Source organism: Notolepis coatsorum, assembly GCF_963971535.1.
Source record: "Notolepis coatsorum genome assembly, chromosome: 9".
NCBI classification, from domain to species: Eukaryota; Metazoa; Chordata; class Actinopteri; order Aulopiformes; family Paralepididae; genus Notolepis; species Notolepis coatsorum.
Window position 1 is genome coordinate 149,202,947 of NC_140173.1, and position 15,725 is coordinate 149,218,671.

The following is a 15,725-nucleotide window of genomic DNA, read 5'->3' on the forward strand; positions in this document are numbered from 1 at the left end:
GAGATGGGGAGTAAACAGACTACGGGGTTTAAATACTTTTCTTTTAAAGGTGTCTGGCTCTATCTCAGGCCTAGCATCAGCATCATCATCACTTATCAACACATTTTCATTAGCGTATTGAGTTCTCTTATCAAACCCTCTGGCATAAAATGCTTTCAACTTAATATTTCTAAAAAACTTAAATAGTTCTACCTTAGTAGTAAATGCATCCACCTTGCGGGCTGGTACAAAAGATAAACCTTTAGACAGGATATTATGATGTGGGTCGCTCAATAATACATCTGAAATGTTGACAATGTTAGATGTAATGCTCATCACCGGAACCGTGGATTTTTTCCTCTGGCCCCGCCTCGTCTTCCTATGGGTTCTCTCTCCGGTCGGGGCGGGAGCGGAGCGTCCTGCTCGCCTCGAAAAACAGACTGGCTCCGGAGCGGGTATCTGCCTGGCTGAGAGGGCGCCTCGTCGGAGCTCACCGCTGTGGAGGAGGAGTCGGTATGTCGTTGCCTGTCTCTGGGCTGCCAAGTCGGCCTGCGGTTCCTGGAAGGTGGATTGTGGAGCCATGGATACACCATATGTGTTGCGTAGTCTTGAACATCTCTTCTCCTCTTGGCTCTCTTGTGCAGTTCGATGTCCTGTTTATACTTATCAAGTTTCTGGTTCACTGACACGAGCAGTTCGGTCAGTTGGTCAGGGGTTAGAATAGTTTTAATTTCTTCCTCTAACAAGGCAAGATCCTCTCTGACTTTGGCTAATTTAGAGCCTTCATTATCTATGATTAAAAGCAGTAGATCCATGGAACACTTATCCAGGATCGAACACCACTTTTCACAGAACTCAGGTGAATCTCTTCCCAGCGTGGGTTCTTTGTTGATGCGAAGGCCCCTCGGTATAATGGCATCCTGCCAGTAATTGGTGAGGGTCGTACCGTGGAGTAGGGTACGCGTCTCTCTCTGCCTTAGACGTGAGAGCGACAAGGCCAGTGCTTCTCTTCTTTTGGGTGGAGCAGGTGCCGAACTCTCTGGCACTGGGAATAAGCTGCAGATTCTGTCGCTTTCCCCCTTGGAAAAAGCAAAGCCTCTTTTCTCCATGTTTAGCAGTATGAGCTGCTGTCGTCCTCCAGGGAATTGGGTTCGTAGAAAAATGTTTGGAGCTGCAGGTCTCGAAAGCTATTTGGGTAGCTTTGAATCAATATAGTCAAGTTAGACCGCGCTCACAAGTACTCACACTGGGTGCTGTAATCCCATAAAGTTCAGTATAACAAAGCAGGATAGCCGGACCAGCACTCACAGGTTCAATGTTTTTTTAATTGGCAGCCTGAATCAAAGCAGACATGTTTCGGACTAATGTCCTTCTTCAGTGGTATGGCTAGCACTGGAAATGAATTCAAGGTGATGATTAAATACACCTGGCAGGTAAATGACACGGCAGGAAATGACATCACAACGCAGGTGTGCCTATGCAATATGACTAAATGAATGACCTATCAAAATAGAGTACAATCATAATTTATACATATGTATAGATATATCTATATCTATCATCAATAAATATTTATAAACAATACAATACAAAACGAAACAAAATTACCAGAAACTTGATAACATATAACATGCCCTTTCATTTATAGGGCTAATTGAGCCACTTTACTTGAATTGAATTAATTAATTTCAAATTATCCATAGGGCATCTAGTTTGGCAACAAACAACATCTTAAATCAGACCAGAAATAACAATGTGGGAGTAAGGAGGTTAAAGGAAACAGGTTAAGACGTTCTCTTCATTCATACCTTTAGGTTCGATACAATTAAACAGGTGGATATAATAACATTCACGTTGCAGCAGCAGCTTGTGTCTGTCTCCACCTCGCGCTGGCCTGAGTACTAGCTCTAGTCCCATATATTTGAGGTCGTTGACGGTATGCTTACACTTAGAGAAATGCCGAGCTACCGATGACTTGACATCTAAATTCCTCACAGCACATTTGTGTTCACTTATTCTTGATTTAAAGGCTCTCGTTGTTTTGCCCACATAGGAAAAATTACAAGGACATTTTAGCAAATACACCAGATTGGACGAATTACACGTTATCCGTCCTTTGACTCGGATATTTTTCCCCGTTTTTGGATGTGCGAAAAATTTATCTTTAATCATACCCTGGCACTGAACACAGGATTGGCAGGGAAAATTTCCGTCTGGGATGTTGGACATAAAATGAGAAGGTTTCTTTAAGGGCAAATCAGTTTTGACTAGGAGATTAGATAAATTTGCTCCGCCCCGACCGGAGAGAGAACCCATAGGAAGACGAGGCGGGGCCAGAGGAAAAAATCCACGGTTCCGGTGATGAGCATTACATCTAACATTGTCAACATTTCAGATGTATTATTGAGCGACCCACATCATAATATCCTGTCTAAAGGTTTATCTTTTGTACCAGCCCGCAAGGTGGATGCATTTACTACTAAGGTAGAACTATTTAAGTTTTTTAGAAATATTAAGTTGAAAGCATTTTATGCCAGAGGGTTTGATAAGAGAACTCAATACGCTAATGAAAATGTGTTGATAAGTGATGATGATGCTGATGCTAGGCCTGAGATAGAGCCAGACACCTTTAAAAGAAAAGTATTTAAACCCCGTAGTCTGTTTACTCCCCATCTCAATCCTCCCTCAGTTGAAACTTTCTGCAGATTAGTACAAAATGATGTCCTTAAGTTATGTGAGACCAGTCACAAAGCCCATCTTTATCCAAATTTACTTGAATCGGAGTCTGCAGCACTGAAGGAGCTCATGAAGAAGGAAGATTTAATTTTTAGAAAAGCTGACAAGGGGTCTGGTATCGTGCTCCAAAACAAGAGCTCGTATATATCTGAGATAAACAGACAATTGAATGAGATTGAGGTATATACCCTTCTAAATTCAGACCCTGTGTTCAGATTTTCTACGGAAATCAAAACGGTCCTTAAAAGCCTGAGATTGTCTGAGGCAATTACAGAAAATGAATTCAAGTTTATGTTCGTAGAGTACCCGGTTACTCCTATTATTTACACTTTACCTAAAATCCATAAGGATATGATTAACCCTCCTGGTAGACCTATTGTTTCCGGTATTGGCTCTGCCACAGAAAAAATCTCTCAGTTCATTGATGCGCATATTAAGGATTTGGCCTCTTCTCAGCGTGGTTACTTGAAGGATACTACTACTTTTTTGAACAGGCTCTCGTCCTGCAACATTAGTCCTACAGACTTACTAGTTACGATAGATGTAGTCAGCCTTTACCCCAGCATTCCACATGCAGATGCGCTGGACGCGCTGAGTTTTTATTTAAACTCGAGGGAAGTATTACTCCCCCCTACAGAAGCGCTGGTTAGTTTAACGGATCTAGTTCTAACTAGAAACTATTTTAGATTCCAAGATAAATACTATTTACAAAACAGAGGCCTCAGCATGGGCTCTCCAGCCGCTGTGAACCTAGCCAATCTTTATATGTCCAAATATGAAGTGGATCATATCTTTAATAATAACCCGTTTGAGAAATGTGTCAAATCGTATATGCGCTATATTGACGATCTGTTTTTTATTTGGTCTGGTTCATCATCCGAACTTTTTGCCTTCCTTGAGTACCTGAACTCCTGTAGAAGAACGATAAAGTTTACATTAAAGTTTGATATGTATAATTTACCCTTCCTCGATGTTTTGATCAAGAAAGCCCCAGATGGCATCTCATTACACACAGAGGTTTTTAAAAAGGAGACGGATCGTAACTCGTTCTTACATTATTCTAGTTATCACACCCCAGCCTTGAAGAACAGTCTTCCTTATAGCCAAATACTTCGCTATAAGAGAATATGTGATACTGACGATACATTTATTGCACAAGCAAAGGTACTCCGTGGCAGTTTCCACGAGAGAGGATATAGTGCTGATTTGACACTAAAAGCCTTTAATAAAACCAAGCATATCGACAGGGCCACGTTGTTTACCCCCAGAAAGAAAGAAGATAAACCTGACAAAGTATCTTTCGTGTCTACTTACAGCCCTATTACGAGAGACACGCGGACTATTGTCAATAAACATTGGCATATTCTGCAGTCCGACCCTCTCATAGGGACAGCGTTTCAGCATTCGCCTAACTATTTTTACAAGAGACAAGCAAATTTATCTAATCTCCTAGTCAAAACTGATTTGCCCTTAAAGAAACCTTCTCATTTTATGTCCAACATCCCAGACGGAAATTTTCCCTGCCAATCCTGTGTTCAGTGCCAGGGTATGATTAAAGATAAATTTTTCGCACATCCAAAAACGGGGAAAAATATCCGAGTCAAAGGACGGATAACGTGTAATTCGTCCAATCTGGTGTATTTGCTAAAATGTCCTTGTAATTTTTCCTATGTGGGCAAAACAACGAGAGCCTTTAAATCAAGAATAAGTGAACACAAATGTGCTGTGAGGAATTTAGATGTCAAGTCATCGGTAGCTCGGCATTTCTCTAAGTGTAAGCATACCGTCAACGACCTCAAATATATGGGACTAGAGCTAGTACTCAGGCCAGCGCGAGGTGGAGACAGACACAAGCTGCTGCTGCAACGTGAATGTTATTATATCCACCTGTTTAATTGTATCGAACCTAAAGGTATGAATGAAGAGAACGTCTTAACCTGTTTCCTTTAACCTCCTTACTCCCACATTGTTATTTCTGGTCTGATTTAAGATGTTGTTTGTTGCCAAACTAGATGCCCTATGGATAATTTGAAATTAATTAATTCAATTCAAGTAAAGTGGCTCAATTAGCCCTATAAATGAAAGGGCATGTTATATGTTATCAAGTTTCTGGTAATTTTGTTTCGTTTTGTATTGTATTGTTTATAAATATTTATTGATGATAGATATAGATATATCTATACATATGTATAAATTATGATTGTACTCTATTTTGATAGGTCATTCATTTAGTCATATTGCATAGGCACACCTGCGTTGTGATGTCATTTCCTGCCGTGTCATTTACCTGCCAGGTGTATTTAATCATCACCTTGAATTCATTTCCAGTGCTAGCCATACCACTGAAGAAGGACATTAGTCCGAAACATGTCTGCTTTGATTCAGGCTGCCAATTAAAAAAACATTGAACCTGTGAGTGCTGGTCCGGCTATCCTGCTTTGTTATACTGAACTTTATGGGATTACAGCACCCAGTGTGAGTACTTGTGAGCGCGGTCTAACTTGACTATATCTCTCTGGAGAAGACAATAAGCTAATTTCCCAAAATGTTGGCGTGTTCTTTTAAGTACAATTTCAAGCGTATACTTGTACTTTACGTGAGTATTTTCATTTTAGGGAACTTTATACTTTTTACTCCACTACATTTATCTGAACCCATCGGTTACTAGTTACTTTTAAGAAAAATATTTTGCATAGAAAACATGGCATAAATATATGAAGATTGTGTACTTTTAATATTGAAGCCTGTCAACTTCAAGATGATGTAATCAGAGCAGCATAACTGGACCACATACCACTTTAACATAACCTTTAATCAGAGCAGCATAACTGGACCACATACCACTTTAACATAACCTTTAATCAGAGCAGCATAACTGGACCACAAACACCTTTAACATAACCTTTAATCAGAGCAGCATAACTGGACCACATACCACTTTAACATAACCTTTAATCAGAGCAGCATAACTGGACCACATACACCTTTAACACAACCTTTAATCAGAGCAGCAAAACTGGACCACATACTACTTTAACATAACATTTAATCAGAGCAGCATAACTGGACCACATACCACTTTAACATAACCTTTCATCAGAGCAGCATAACTGGACCACATACCACTTTAACATAACCTTTAATCAGAGCAGCATAACTGGACCACAAACCACTTTAACATCACCTTTAATCAGAGCAGCATAACTGGACCACATACCACTTTAACATAACCTTTGATCAGAGCAGCATAACTGGACCACACACCACTTTAACATAACCTTTAATCAGAGCAGCAGAACTGGACCACAAACACCTTTAACATAACCTTTAATCAGAGCAGCAGAACTGGACCACATACCACTTTAACATAACCTTTAATCAGAGCAGCATAACTGGACCACACACCACTTTAACACAACCTTTAATCAGAGCAGCAGAACTGGACCACATACCACTTTAACATAACCTTTAATCAGAGCAGCATAACTGGACCACATACTACTTTAACATAACCTTTAATCAGAGCAGCATAACTGGACCACAAACACCTTTAACATAACCTTTAATCAGAGCAGCATAACTGGACCACACACCACTTTAACATAACCTTTAATCAGAGCAGCATAACTGGACCACATACCACTTTAACATAACCTTTAATCAGAGCAGCAAAACTGGACCACATACTACTTTAACATAACCTTTAATCAGAGCAGCATAACTGGACCACATACTACTTTAACATAACCTTTAATCAGAGCAGCATAACTGGACCACATACTACTTTAACATAACCTTTAATCAGAGCAGCATAACTGGACCACAAACCACTTTAACATCACCTTTAATCAGAGCAGCATAACTGGACCACATACCACTTTAACATAACCTTTAATCAGAGCAGCATAACTGGACCACATACCACTTTAACATAACCTTTAATCAGAGCAGCATAACTGGACCACATACCACTTTAACATAACCTTTAATCAGAGCAGCAGAACTGGACCACACACCACTTTAACACAACCTTTGATCAGAGCAGCATAACTGGACCACACACCACTTTAACATAACCTTTAATCAGAGCAGCAGAACTGGACCACAAACACCTTTAACATAACCTTTAATCAGAGCAGCATAACTGGACCACATACCACTTTAACATAACCTTTAATCAGAGCAGCATAACTGGACCACACACCACTTTAACACAACCTTTAATCAGAGCAGCAGAACTGGACCACATACCACTTTAACATAACCTTTAATCAGAGCAGCATAACTGGACCACATACTACTTTAACATAACCTTTAATCAGAGCAGCATAACTGGACCACAAACACCTTTAACATAACCTTTAATCAGAGCAGCATAACTGGACCACACACCACTTTAACATAACCTTTAATCAGAGCAGCATAACTGGACCACATACCACTTTAACATAACCTTTTAATCAGAGCAGCAAAACTGGACCACATACTACTTTAACATAACCTTTAATCAGAGCAGCATAACTGGACCACATACTACTTTAACATAACCTTTAATCAGAGCAGCATAACTGGACCACATACTACTTTAACATAACCTTTAATCAGAGCAGCATAACTGGACCACAAACCACTTTAACATCACCTTTAATCAGAGCAGCATAACTGGACCACATACCACTTTAACATAACCTTTAATCAGAGCAGCATAACTGGACCACACACCACTTTAACATAACCTTTAATCAGAGCAGCATAACTGGACCACAAACACCTTTAACATAACCTTTAATCAGAGCAGCAGAACTGGACCACATACCACTTTAACATAACCTTTAATCAGAGCAGCATAACTGGACCACATACCACTTTAACATAACCTTTAATCAGAGCAGCATAACTGGACCACATACCACTTTAACATAACCTTTAATCAGAGCAGCATAACTGGACCACATACCACTTTTAACATAACCTTTAATCAGAGCAGCATAACTGGACCACATACCACTTTAACATAACCTTTAATCAGAGCAGCATAACTGGACCACATACCACTTTAACATAACCTTTAATCAGAGCAGCATAACTGGACCACATACCACTTTAACATAACCTTTAATCAGAGCAGCATAACTGGACCACATACCAGTTTAACATAACCTTTAATCAGAGCAGCATAACTGGACCACATACCACTTTAACATAACCTTTAATCAGAGCAGCATAACTGGACCACATACCACTTTAACATAACCTTTAATCAGAGCAGCATAACTGGACCACATACCACTTTAACATCACCTTTAATCAGAGCAGCATAACTGGACCATGTACCACTTTAACATAACCTTTAATCAGAGCAGCATAACTGGACCACATACCACTTTAACATGACCTTTAATCAGAGCAGCATAACTGGACCACATACCACTTTAACATGACCTTTAATCAGAGCAGCATAACTGGACCACATACCACTTTAACATAACCTTTAATCAGAGCAGCATAACTGGACCACATACCACTTTAACATAACCTTTAATCAGAGCAGCATAACTGGACCACATACCACTTTAACATAACCTTTAATCAGAGCAGCATAACTGGACCACATACCACTTTAACATAACCTTTAATCAGAGCAGCATAACTGGACCACACACCACTTTAACATAACCTTTAATCAGAGCAGCAGAACTGGACCACACACCACTTTAACATAACCTTTAATCAGAGCAGCAGAACTGGACCACATACTACTTTAACACAACCTTTAATCAGAGCAGAATAACTGGACCACATACTACTTTAACACAACCTTTAATCAGAGCAGAATAACTGGACCACATACCACTTTAACATCACCTTTAGAGGTCAATGGTCAGAGGGTTGAACGCTCCCAAGCACTGGAATACACAAACATCACGTATAATGTGTCGTTTTACTTTAGACACTTAAGTACAATTCAATGGCAAATACTTCTCTACTTTTACACAAGTAGAATTTTAATGGATGACTTTTACTTTTACCAGAGAGTACTCATTTGTCTGGGTATTTCTCCCTTGAAATCTAACAAGCTAACTGTCAATCAAAGGAGGTGGGACTTGTTACAGCTTCGCCAAACAGAAAGTGAAAGTGAACACACACACAGGTGGGATCATTATTGCGAGAGCAAAGAAAATGGTGGCCATGGACTTTGCAGCGGAGCGGTTATACGAGGTAGGGAATGTATTCACCTTGTAGATTACAGAACAGCAATGGAAAACAGTTTGGGGGTGGAAATGTGAATATAAACAAAAGCGGGTTGTTTACAACAAAACGCCATTGGATACCTTTACACTGACAACAAGAGAAACGTCAAATACTTCCCAAAGGTCAGTGAATACCACGATCACAACACCAGAGGGAGCTCCACAAATCATGTTAAACCCAGATTCGGCTCAAACAAGGGACCCTGATGTAAACAAGACGAAAGTCTTTCTCAGGTCTGCATCCCCTTAACAATTGTGTGTATTGAGATGTACTGTATTGTACCCATTCTGCAATCTGTTAAATAACGTTTTCATTCATTCATTCATTCATTCATTCATTCATTCATTCATTCATTCATTCATTAATGCATTCATTCATTCATTTCTCTGGTCTGCATCCCCTTAACAATTGTATGTATTGAGCTGTACTGTACTGTACCCATTCTGCAATCTGTTAATAAACTTTTCAATCAATCAATCAATCAATCAATCAATGACAACAACAACATCCCTTTTTAGATGTGAAACACCTCTATAACGGGCGCTCACTCACTCATCAGTCACTCACTCAAGATTCAAGATATGTATTTGTCATATGCACAGTTAAACAGACAAGTTACACCGTACAATGAAAATCGTACTTTGCTATCCCCCCCCCCTTCACACAGAATCACACAATATAGACTTATATTATAAAATATTAAGAAAAACTTGAATGCTAAAATAGAGAATCTTGAAAAAGACAAATAAAGTAGAAAACATGTCATAAATGTCTAAATGTAACAGTACTGTCTACCTGTATGTCATGTATATATGTTATGATGAATTGAAAATGGGGGACCCTGATGTAAACAAGACGAAAGTCTTTCTCTGGTCTGCATCCCCTTAACAATTGTGTGTATTGAGCCGTACTGTATTGTACCCCATTCTGCAATCTGTTAATAACATTTTCAATCAATCGATCAATCAAAACTCACACGTAGCCACTCTGCCCCCCTAGTGGCAACTCACAGGCATGGCACTTTGTGTAAGACCAGTTCAATGTGAGAACGCTTCGCGATCTGTGACATTATGTGTTTTGACTGGGAGGTGGTGCTGGTGCTGCTGGTGTGGTGGTGGTGGGGTGAAGAATGAAACATGTATTGATGGAGTCAAAGGTGAATCATAGTGACCTCTAACCTTGGCCCTCCTGGTTCACATGACCTGGTCTGACCCACTTCTACCAAAACACAACAAACTCAGCTTGGGACTGAACACACGCCGCAAGCAGCATCTCTCACGCTTGAAACCCGCCACCAGGCGCGGGTTTCGTGCGAGAACAGCGCGCGTGGCCGTCCACACCGAGTCCGACTTCAGAGCGGGCGAAAGCACACGGAGGAAGAGGCACATTTACATTAGAACAGCTGTAAATGCCTATAGTCTATATGCGAAGTCAGTCCCCGTTTGAAGATATTTTTTTTAAAGATTTCCAGTTCCAGTGTTCTATTGTCCATTTTGCATGTATAACCAGCTATTATATAATTAGAATGTTAGAATTCATTTTAGAATGATGAAATCAGTGTGACTGGGGGACCCTGATGGAAACAAGACAAACGTCTTTCTCAGGTCTGCATCCCCTTAACAATTGTATGTATTGAGCCGTACTGTATTGTACCCATTCTGCAATCTGTTAAATAAAGTTTTCATTCATTCATTCACACTGTACTCCTGAAAAAGTATAGTATGGTTTATTTGTATTGGGAAAGTCGATACAGACACATTAGCTGGTTGAACAACATCTAATATGTGTGGTAATCAGGGGTGCGTTGCTCATGGGACGGGGGTTGCACGCCGAACAACCGGCTCTGTGAGCAGAAGCACGCGCACCGCACGCACAATGCGGTGCACTCGACTGATGCGCCAACTCACCAAGTAGTACCCACCTGGCTACAGTGCATAACAACAGCGCAGGTCGTCAGGTGTGTTCAAATACGTTCTCAGATACATTCACACACAACTTGTGAATGAAATGTGTTACATTCCGTTCGTAGAGGCAATTAGGCATTGTCTTTAGTCTGTGCGAACACGAGGGAACATTTATGCGCATGCACTGGAGAGCGTGCACGCGCCCCGGAGCGTGCACGCGTGCACGTGGCGTCATTAAAACACAGTGCAACCAGCTTTGAAATCACCAACGCACCCCCTGGTGGTAATAATGCAGCTATATTGAGTGTAATATTTCTGTGAAAATGCGCATGGTGCACGCCTCTGAATCCAACCAAAGCAATTAAATTCGCTTCCCGCCCGCGCACGGCCGGTGCGAACAGCAACCCCTGTTAACATGTCACACCACTTCTCAGGGACCTGCACTGGCTCCCCATTGCTGCACGAATCCGCTTCAAGGCCCTCGACCTAGCATACCGTGCGGCAAAGGGAACTGCTCCCGCCTACCTCCGGTCAATGGTCTCTAACTACACACCCTCAAGACCCCTACGCTCTGCATCTTCTGGCCGCCTCAGACCTACTCCTATCCGAGCTCCGGGAGGGTCATCAAGGAGAAGTCGCCTATTCTCAGTCCTTGCCCCACAATGGTGGAATGAACTACCCACCCCAGTTAGGACAGCCGGAACACGTCCAATCTTTCGCCGTCGACTAAAGACGCACTTCTTCAACCATTATCTGAATTTTAAAAAAAAACAATAAAAAAAAAAAAAAATCTAACCCTAACTAACCTTACTGTCATACACTTGTCCTAATAAACTAACCTACACTGTAGCACTCAACACTTTGATGAACATTGTTACTCAGCTGATAGAGTTGTACCCTTCCTGATGGCTTGTCGTACAGAACTTGTAAGTCGCTTTGGATAAAAGCGTCAGCTAAATGACTAAATGTAAATGTAATGTAAATGTAACATGTGAAAAGTGAAAGTGAAACTGATCGCACGCCCGCCTCATGCCCGCGTCCCGCGCCCGGTGGGTTTCGTGCGTCAGTCTGGATGCTCAGACCCGGGTTCCCAAACCTTTCCACGTCAACGCTAATGGACTGTTGTACGTTTGGCAAGATTTGGCCCCAGGGACCACATTTTAGTTGTACAGTATTATTATTATTATCATTATTTAATTAATCTTTTATTTTTATATTATTTTTTAAAACATGTGCCTGAAGTTGTCTTCTGGTTGGAGAATCCTCTTGTATATTTTAAAATGACTACTGAATAAATTCAATCACTCAAATATATTGAGTATATTATTGAGTGATATATATTGTAAATAAATACAAGTCACCTTGTTGATGCTATTATAGAGTATGGGATTACAAAAACATTATATGGTTAAAGTATGCAAAGTAATCCTTTTCATATAACCATACTACTGAGTGTCCCTATTATCTGCGGTCTTCAATCAAATTATATTCTATTTTATACTATACTACTATACTGTTGAACAGTAATCCAGAACTATTTTATTGCACTGTAAAAAAACTGATTTTATATGTCTTCACTTTATGTGCTAATTCTATATCTATCTATTTTATTGCACTGCACTATTGCACTATTTTACGATGTCTATTTTATCTGTACTCTTTTTATTATTGTCTATTTAAAACTTAATCAAACAATAAACAAGGTGGCCTGTTGGGATGTTAGATCCTAATGTGAAAAACTGTGATTTTATACTGTATGTCTGCACTTTATGTGCTATTTTCTCTGTTGTGAAGCACTTTGAGCTGCAGTTTCTGTATGAAAGGTGCTATACAAATACAGTTTATTATTATTATTATACAGAATTGTATAACTGTCTATTCTAACAGTGGGGTTGAATGAAACCTATAATCAAAGTAGACGTTATATTTTCTCTCATAGCATGAATGGAATTGATTAATTACTCCTCATTTGACCAGGAACCTGCTGCCAGACGAGTGTTTAACCCTTTCACTACCACACAACAAAGGGTTAAACACGGGGTCACCTGCTGGGAAGCGGACACCACAAACAGCACCTACTTCACTGACATCATGAAGGTAATCTTGTGTTTCTGAACCCTGGCATGTTACAGTGTTAAGGAAGACATTCTGTATACTTAGTATATAGCGTACTGTACAACTACTGAAACAAGAGAGGTAAAATATCGGTATGTTAATATAAGAAACATGTTAAAGGTCCTGTGTCTTATAAATGGCATTTTCCAGTGTTTGGCATTGTTTCCTAGCAATGGGGGATTATATCAATGTGGTCTGTGTCTCTAATTATTATTTTGACTCATCAGTCTAGTCTCGAGTTCACGAGATCCTCCCTCACTCAACTAAGCCGTTCTGATTTGACTGTTTTGCTGACGTGAAAAAGGCACTGATCTGCGGAACTAACGCCCCCTCAACAGCAGAGCGAGTGGAACTACCATCACTTCCTCAAACGGGTGGGTGCCGACAGAGAGAGGCAGAGAACGAGCGAGCGAGAGATAGAGAGAGAGAGAGAGGGAGAGAGAGCGATAGATAGGGAGAGAGAGAGATAGAGAGGGACAGGAGTTTCTGTCGGGGAAACAAACACACAACCTGACCGGCGCGCGTGGAGGGACTTCTCCCGGAGCACGCTCATATCACTGTCAAAATATCTTTGACTCCCACGCGCACGCCCATATTCCGATCCGTGCAATAATATTCACAGCTGTATATATTGTCATTTGAAACAAGTTACCAATGCATTGTCCCGTGGGATTATGCCCCTCGCATCTAAATGAATTAGTATCCCCCTCCTCTATCTCTCTATCTCTCTCTCTGTGCCAGTGCAGACTGTGGGTGACTGTCACTCAAAACATTCTGCGAGTATGGGCGGAGCCCATCCAAAAACAGCCTGAAATCCTGAAGTAGAAAAATTATGCTTTTGAGTACTTCATTAGAAATACAAAACAATGAATAAAAAAACTAAAAAACTTTACACATGTGTTCCATAGACTCACAGGAATTGTGTAAAGTTGCCCAAATAGTGGAAGGAATAGCAAGACATGGGACCTTTAAGGCAATATTTGTGCTGTGAGTGTGAACATAAGAATACTTGCTTGTAAAAAAGTGAATAATTCAATTGCAGTGTATAATTGAATCTATGAGAGTAGAGTCATTTGAAACTTTGGACCCAAATACTGTGGGTCCTGCAAAAAGTGATTAAACAGTGATAAAAAAAAAATACACAGTGTTAAATGTACTCCAAAAAGAAAATATACACAGTGAATTAACCAAATTACAGCAATTAACATTCATTGCATAATGTGTAGTGAAGGTCCATCGCTACAATCCTGTTGAACCACAGTGTATATCGGATTTCACTTTTACAACACAGAAGACAAGTCAAAGACCAATGCAGACTAACGCTGACAGAACATAAAGAGAACATGAAGATAAAGAGAAGGAAAGTATAATTTAAGAGGGTTATGTATTCTTAAAACATGTAAAAAGCTAGATGTGTTTACATTTTGGGAGTTAAACTATGGAATAGCCTTAGTGACGGGTTGAAGTTGTGTACTTCTCAGGGGAGATTTAAAAAGGCCTTAAAAAGTTAAATAATTCAGGAGTACAGTTTTGAGTAAAACATCTTCTTTTTTTCCTCTCTCATCTTGCAGCATATTTAAAGTATTTTTTTTATATACAAATTAGTGCCGTCAATAGATGATTTTTTTTAACTAATTAATCTCACAATTTCTGTAATTAATCTAGATTAAAAAAAATCTACTTAAAACCGAAGCTTGTAACAGATATTTACTTGAGTAAAATCATGGAATTAATGTAAAATCAACACAAAGAAAGTATATTTAGATTCGAAGACTATTTTAATAGCTATCTTTGAATACAGTTTCTCTCCTGTGAAATACAAATGTTCAACAAAACCATCAACAGTGACTCAGCTAGACCTCTTTCTTATATCCGCGGCGCTAAGATTGAAGATTTTTCACTCCATAGATTAATCTAGATTAATTTATTTTAATGCTTTAAATTATTTAAATGAATCTCAAGTTAAAGCATTAACTTTGACAGCCCTAATTAAAATATATTTAGTTTTTAAGAATTGTAAAAAAGAAAAAAAAAAAAAAGCATGTGCTTCAGCCTATTCCTTTTTTCGGTCATTGAGTTGGGATTTTGTGTGTGAGCTTACTTTGAATAATGTACATTTGTGATTTCTTTTCTTTTTGTAAATCCACACAAGTGTGTTTTTTGATTTGTTGTAAACAAAGACCGAAAAATAAACTACTCACTCACTCACTCACTCACTCACTCACTCACTCACTCACTCACTCACTCACTCACTTACTCACTCACTCACTCACTCACTCATTCATTCACTCACTCACTCACTCATTCATTCATTCATTCATTCATTCATTCATTCATGCATTCAACATAAAGACGCATCGTGAGCTCGTATGTCTTCAAACAGGAGGAGGCTACAGCGGCGGTCTGTGGCAGTCGTCTCCTGGGAGCCGGTCCGTGGTGGGAAACCCCAGCGGAGGGTTAAAGGTAGAGGCTGGAATGCGTCAGCTGATGCGTAGCCCCGACGTCAGGGCGGTGGGGGGGGGGGGGGGGGGGGGGGGGGGGTGGGATGGTCCTCCGCGCTGAGCTCCCAGCCTCTCTCTCTCTCTCTCTCTCTCTCTCTCTCTCTCTCTCTCTCTCTCTCTCTCTCTCTCTCTCTCTCTCGGCACGACGCAGCTTCCTGACAAGTGGCTCGCTCTCCTCCTCGACACACACACATCATGTGCCTCTGTAGCAGGAAGTCAGCCCCGTTCAGCCCCCTCT